Source organism: Leptonotus elevatus, chromosome 14, assembly GCF_054856555.1.
Source record: "Leptonotus elevatus isolate MCC_2025b chromosome 14, RoL_Lele_1.0, whole genome shotgun sequence".
In the NCBI taxonomy this organism is placed as follows: domain Eukaryota; kingdom Metazoa; phylum Chordata; class Actinopteri; order Syngnathiformes; family Syngnathidae; genus Leptonotus; species Leptonotus elevatus.
The window spans coordinates 14405684-14413183 of record NC_141252.1 but is presented as its reverse complement, the minus strand read 5'-3'; the positions used below and the strand labels follow the sequence as shown (position 1 = coordinate 14413183).

Below are 7500 nucleotides of genomic sequence, written 5' to 3'. Positions count from 1 at the left end.
TATAGTGTTTTTGTCCTTGTAACCGTAGGCTCAAATGAGGTGGTGACAAGTGTGAAATTGGCCCCAGCCTACCCACAAAGATAGACAGGGACGCGGCAAGCGAGAGCCGATCCATACTCTCCAGTCACCTGCTTGGCTTGAAGAATCCTCTGATATTGACCTTCAAATTCAGCCCGCATTCACAGTTGATGAAAAGAGATAAGCACTCTAATCTGTCCATCGCCTTCGCACTCCCGTTTATTGACTGACAGACTTATTTTTACTCTGGCTGCTCGCTGTCAGCACACGCCTGTGTGATCCATAAACGTAATAGATGTTTATTTGAAAGAGTCTAATGTGGAAATTGCCGCTAAAGACGCGAATCAATTTTCAAACGCAAGCATAATTGGATATTGCGGAACACTTATTATTAAAAGTGAAATGACTGTCAGGGTTTTCGGAGTCATTTCTCCATCTTTACAATGTTTCCTTTTGTGACATGTTATCGTGCTCTGTTTCCTTCTGTCACTCTGACAGATTACTGTCATTGAAAAAGAGCTTTAAATCAGTGGATCGCTGCTTACATCTATTATGCATGAATGTACATTTGCAGAGTATACAAGGTAGGCCCTAAACTCCTCCCACTGTGGGTCTACATTTGCACACGACACTGGTAGGCTGGGTGTTACAAACACTTGACAATAAGTAGGGGAGTAGGAGGGAGTGCTTACTGTGAACCTCTGCAAAAAGACAGTGATGCCTACATGCGGTCTGTACCACAATGCTACCGTGATGGCGATCATCAAGATGCACACACACACACACATAGCTCAGCAAAGCACAGAAAGATTCTCACAAAACAAAACATTGGCAAGAGTAGAGCCTTCGGCCCATTTAAAAATAAAATCATATTTATACGTAGGCTATCTGAGAACCACCGCAAACCAAGAATATCACTATCTATTTAAATTCCGCCCAAATACCACCTCCAGAAAGCCAGGAAAAGCAGTGGACGGGGAGTGTAGGTGGGGGACAGCGTATTTTATTTGAGTGACATTGTCTAAATTGAGGTTTGACACTCTTCACCACTATAACCTTTATGCAAATGTGAAAACATCTATATATGATGGACAGAATTCAATTAACTGAGATGACAGAAAATAATCTAGTGAACTGAATACATCATGCAGTTGAAAGGTAACATAATCATCCCTGTAGGAAAGGGTTGGGGGCGGTGGGTGAGCGAAAGCTAGAGAAAGAGAAGGAGAGCGAGAGAGAAGGGGGGATGGAAGGAGGGCACAGAGGAGTTGGAAGATAGAGCCCATTTCTCAGACGTCTTATCGAATGGCACAAGCTCTATTTCTCCAAAGCGGCGCCTTCAGTCCACTAAACTCTTGATCTTAAATGAGAGACCCTGAAAGACTGTTGCTAAGCAATTAAGGAGGCTTATTGAGCAGCTGATTCCCACCGCTCAGTGTCCATCATTACAATTTTTCTTCACCTCATCGACTCTCATACTGATGAGCAGCAGTCAGTACCTAGTGACCATGCACAAGAAAATGGGCTCATCCGGAAAGCCTGCAAATTACAACAGCAGGATTGTTTCACCTTAAAACCTATTCACTGCCATTGACAGCTATATATGACAAAGATGCCTGTTAAATGGGAGATGGAATTAAGTTACCTTCATTAATTATGAGCGTTACAATATTAGGAATCTCTTTATGAAGCAGTCGGGGTTTAACTGCCGAATCCATGAGGTGACAACACAATCAGACGGTAGGTTTAGCGACATTGTGCTGAGCAGTTGTTTGTATTCCACTAGTTTTGAGGCTGTGTTTAGTCGTAGTTTGATGAAACTATGGCGCTACTTACGTCCACCCATACAACAAGTATGGTTTGCACAGATAACTATTTTGGTATGGTAACACAGATCTCAATAAAAAAAAAAAAGAACCTACAATACAATACATCAAAAATTCAGAAGAGAGTATTCTGCCAATAAATAAAACTAGGACTTGTTTTTGACAATTCACAAATTATCTCTGTCTGTTGAATGTTAATGGCTGCTGTTAAATTTGTGAAAGTTGAGTGTGTGCGTGCGTATGTAAGTGGATCTTAAACACACAGCAGCCCACTGCCTTCCGCCGCAGAGTTCAATTTGGTGTTTTCACATGTCTCAATTAAAAAGATTCTGCAGTCAAAAGAAATATTGCACCAACTGTGGACAGTATTTTACCATGTCAATAAAAAAAAATTGTATGACTTATTTGGGCCATGTTGCAATTTTCAAAAGGCCGAATTGCGAATATGTGGGGGTCCACTGTAGTGGATAAAATATTGTGAAAGTGGTCTTAATCTTGTCGCAACCACTTCATTAAAAGCTATATCAGACATTCTGCCTTTAGATAATGCTCGATTTAGATTAAAACAGTGGTGATCACAGTGATATATCTCACTGTATGGAACTGTGTTACGCCACAAAAAAAAAAGGTCTACAGCATATATAGAAATATAATAATATTCTGATTCCATGATGGGATATATGAATATATTACGATCTGATTGGCTTGAACTGGATGGGACGATAATTTGCATTTTATGCAAATAACGGTGATCGGCTGTAATGTATTAATGTGCCCGATCGATCAATAATGTCATTCATCGACTCCACAAAATAAGCCGTTATATTTAATGTTTATCATTGTTTCTTGAAGATATTTTTTCCCCATGCATTTCAATTGGCATCAGTTATTCGTGGGTTTTCGCTATTCATGGGCTGAGGCAGTCCCTATCTCTTGCAAATGGCAGTGGTCGACTGTAGAATAAAAGTTTATGGAAAAAAACTGCCGTTTTTTTAAATAGATATCGTCGGATTGAATTTGGTGATCGGCTGAAAAAAAATCATAATCATATATATATATATATATATATATATATATATATATATATATATATCACAGGCATCATTCTTCTCAAATAACTAATTCTCAAAAGTTCTCGCTTACAGGTTTAGTTCTACCGAGCGCCACATTCCAGCAGCATCGATATGCGAGGCCCTGTGGGGTTGACTTGTGCAGGGTATTTTGCTCTGAGATGATACGCCAAAGACATACAATTAATATGGTATTTGAATTTGGCTTTGCAAAGTGTTTTCTCCAACAAGAGTCAAGCAAGTAGAACTGAAAATAAAACTACCTACAGTCCATGTTTGTCCACCTTCGCGCCAGTAAATTCAAGTAGTTTAGATACACGTTCTGAAACTAGTACATATGAATGAAAGGCAACAGTGCAAAGAGGCAGGCAGAGAAAAGTGAGCCAAAACAGCAGCAGGCGCCCTCACAAAAGCCACAAGCGTTTTATAGAGTGACTGGCCAGATGGGGGCAACCTTAACCAAGTTATGACAGCCTACCACAGTAGTGCTTTTAAAGGGAATGACAGAAGATGTGTGCTGCTTATAGTTACATTTCATTTAAAAGGCATTGACATTCATTGCAAGCACATTAACTTAGTTTTTTACATTGTAATACATATATTCGAATTTTTTTATGATATGCATAGAAACGTTGACTTTTTTTTCTAAAGTAAATTTACACATTTTAACAGGGGCTTTAAAGGCATTTGCTGACGCCTGTGACTGGCTTTCATGTTATTCATGACACTAGATGTCGCTACACTGCAACTGGTCATGAAAAGACAACTTGACAAAAACTTTAAAATGTTAAATTAGAAGTAAAAAAAAAAATCTAACAAGATGCTAAATGTCTAATATTTTGCTGTGACTCACACGGCAAGTTCTATACTATTAAATAGATCATTATTGCATGAATCGGCATTAGTGTTTTTTAAAGAATTCTCTTTGTCAAATCAAATTTGAGCTAAACTGTATAAGATTGCTCATTTAATCCAATTAATGTGCCTAAAACACTGCACTCCTAATGGATTGTTAAGTGACTCCTCACTAGATCTCTTACAAATAATATAAGTTCCATTAGCCCCAAAATAGCTGCAGCATATTAATTAAATATAGCCTTCATACAATCCCACTGTAAGCAATTTAGAGTGTGGCTACACTGGAAGCTTGTGTGAGGTTACTAGTGCTTTTAGCGGCTACACCCTCTGCATAGACTGCTAATTAACATCTTTAAAATGAAGTAGATTTGCTCTGCAATAATCATTCTCTAATTTACTAAGGGCTTCAGTCTTTCAAACACTGGGCAGTAATCATCAGGCCGAAACATTGCATAATCAGTAATTATGATAAACTGAAGGAAAAATAGTGAGTGTGTGTTTGTGTGTAAATATCTATACACACACACCCACACACACACATATATAGCAGCATTAATCTGGCATGGGCACACAAAAAAAAAGAGAATCAAAATGCATCGTTTCTTGTTCAGTGGTACTATTTTAATTGGATGCCAACTTACCATCCATCCGCTTTCTTTCTTTTTCAGGGTGTCCTCCTTAGGGTCTCGGATGAGCTGTAGCCTATCCCAGCTGATATTGGGTAAGAAGTGGGGAAGGGCACACCAGACAAACAGCCATTCACTTCTTCTTTTTTTTGAGAGCGCTCAGTATTGTTCATTTGGTAATCTTACCGTCAACATGTCATCATCATTGCTCTCTCTCTTTTTTCTTTTTTTTGTGTGTGTGAACATGTGCTTGTGTGTGCTTGTGTGTGTGTGTGCATAGGTGCGTTTGTGTGAGTTTGTGCTCATTAATTCACCTGAAACCTATTAAAAATCCCATACCCTTCACCTAAACAAAATACTTCAGAATCCCGCTAGAGTCGTTGAAGTTGTCGGGAGACCCGAGGAAGGATCAAAGAAAGGAAAGAAAAGTGAAATGCAGCACAGACCAGACACCACCTAATACCCACAGGGTTACAAACCAGAATATTTCACCAACCCCAGAAACATCTAAATTAGGGAGACCTCAAGAGACCAAAGGAAAGACTGAAGAAAGGAAGGAAGGATAGATGAAGCAGAGTGAGATCCACAGACATCAGCCACCACCGATTCAGCGACCAGAGGTAGAAGCAGATTCTGTTTGAATCTCGGTAGATGCTGGTGTGGTGGATCTGGCATGCATTAAAACTTCCACCAAAGAAGTGAGCCGTCGCCCCTCCAGGCCGCGCCAGCACCAGGGCACAATCCCCGTGCCCCGCGGGGGCCACCGGCTGGAGAGCAAACCCAGGAGCCCGGAGCGCCTCCCACCTCAACAAGGCAAGCCCCAAGCCCAACGCAGCAGAACGGGGCACGGCAGGCCCACCAGGCACCCCACCGGCCCACAGCCCCCGCTCCCCCCACGACCCCCAACCAACCCCCCCCCCCCCCCTCCACACACACACACACACCTTAAGAACCCCCCCACCCAGCCACCCTTACCCCCAACATATTGCCATCCTCCCTGACCCCGCCCCCGCTAGCCCCCCAAATTCCGGGGACACCCCGTACCAAGGAAGGAATCGGTGCCGGAGAGGGGTCGGACAGTGGAGTAGCGAGGGCACCCGCACCCACTCCACCTCCAGCCGCGCCAGCCGGAAGTGATTCCTGAGGAATTGGTGACTGTAAGATGTCATTTGATGCGGTCTACTCGATCCTGCTGGTAGCAATTGGGTTCCTGACTATAAAAACGCAATCATTAGTTACAAAATGCCAAATACAGAAGCAGCAATATAAGTTATAGCGATGTGGTGTGTACTAACAGGTAGAATCAAGTTACCAGATTTAGATTAAAAGATTCTGTGTATGTAGACCATGTTTGTATAAATTTTGATATTTGTTTTTTATTCAAAGCAAATATTTTTTTCCATTAAAATGTGATTTAGGAGGTTAGACCATTGGTCGATATTCAGAGTTTGTTTATTTTTCCAGTTAACAATAATTTTTTTCTGGCAACAGCAAGGGCTACAAGTGTAGATTGAGATTGTTTACGTGGTAAATCAGTTGTTATTAGGTCACCTAGCAAACACAAGCTTGGAGATAAAGGTATCCTACAGTCCAAGATAGCGGAACGTTTTTCAAAGACTTTAGTCCAGAAATACATAACCGGAGTGCATAACCATAAAGCAAACAAACACATTCACATCAACACCTATTGACAATTTAGTGACCATTAATGTTTTTGGAAGGTGGGAGGCAGCTGAAGTACCCAGAGAAAACCCACAAAAAACCCCGAACTTCAATTTGGAGGCAGACATGCTTATATGCAAACCTTTACCTTGCATGCAAAAATGCCCTGCTGTTTCTTTTTCTGAAGTCTACCTCATGTAAAAAGGCAAAAGGTAGGCCTGTCCCAGAGGCCCCCTTTTCACTATGGAAAATGTTCTGACCCCCTCAGGTATAATGAGGGAGGTGCAGATTGGCTGCTGAGAGAGAGAATGGCAGTACTCCAACACTGACTAACTCCTTATATCCTGGGAAACCCATTCTTGACTCACTCCTGTTTCGCTGGCAGATTTGGGGAAAGGCGAGCAAACATGAATTCACTTTTATTCTTTTAATTTTCAGAATCCTGCAAGGTGACCTCAGTATACATTTGACTACATGGACCCACTGAAACAAATTACATTTATGGCACAATAAAGTACCCTTGTTAATTTTCTTTCTGTGAAATTGTTAATTTGCAATGGAACGGAATACAAAGCTGCAGAAAAATTTCAAGATAGCAAAAAAAAAAAAATACTTTTTCCACAGCCAATTGTCTCACTCAATTCTGTATCAAAATTAACCATGCAAATGAAGGCTGTTGAATCCATGCTTTTGGAAGGCAACTGTTTGATAATATTAATTATTCATACAAAAGTATTTACTTGTTATCATTGGTTTTAACACATACCACTTTGAGTATGGAACAGTAAACATGTCAGTAGCTTGATTGAACGAACACTAATAACCCCAAAACTCATTGGGGGTTCAAATATATAGATATTTTTAACATCACATTAATTCTATCCCAGCGGCCTTTGGTCCAGTCACATTCACATTAGGGGAAGATCACACAGCAGCAGTTGTGCAGACCTCTGCTGTACTAGCTGTTGTCAGGTGACTCTCTTTTCAGTATGAGCGGCGACAGATCTCAGCGGGGAGTGTGGCTGATTGCTAACCACGTACACAACAATGGTGCCTGTGAACCCACTGCTTTACGGCTGCCCCGGCTTTGATGCAACATCTAATTGGCCAAGAGGAACTGTTGCTGTGGCAGCTTGGAACTCCGCACCACTGTACAGCAGTCCACACAGTCACTGTGTGCATTTAATTAGGTCCGCTATGGCTATTGTTAGCCTATGCGTGTCCACATATGAACTGCATCAATATGTACATCTAATTTAAATTTGAACCATATCTGTGTCTTCCTTGCATGCATCCTACCATATTGTGTATGGGTATCAAAGCAAACTACTTCAACCGTATTGCCCATAAGGCATGATTGGGTTGATGGTCAAAATTAGATGCAGAGGGTTTCATTGCTAGGTGCTTTATCTTGACACCGTAACGGAAGGTATCCATGAC

General features: G+C 41.2%; 1 long non-coding RNA gene across 2 annotated transcripts in view; it reads right to left on the bottom strand.

Moving 5' to 3' along the window:
* Positions 1-7500, bottom strand: part of LOC147163100 (uncharacterized) — a 38218-nt gene that overhangs the window by 15152 nt on the left and 15566 nt on the right. The window contains exons 2-3 of one of the 2 annotated variants that reach the window (XR_015097125.1): positions 5443-5612; positions 4414-4483 (exon numbers count right to left, since the gene is read on the bottom strand). The exons of the other annotated variant lie outside the window; for it this stretch is intronic. This is a non-coding gene — a long non-coding RNA (uncharacterized LOC147163100). The remainder of the gene's footprint in view (positions 1-4413; positions 4484-5442; positions 5613-7500) is intronic. 2 annotated transcript variants of the gene reach the window in all.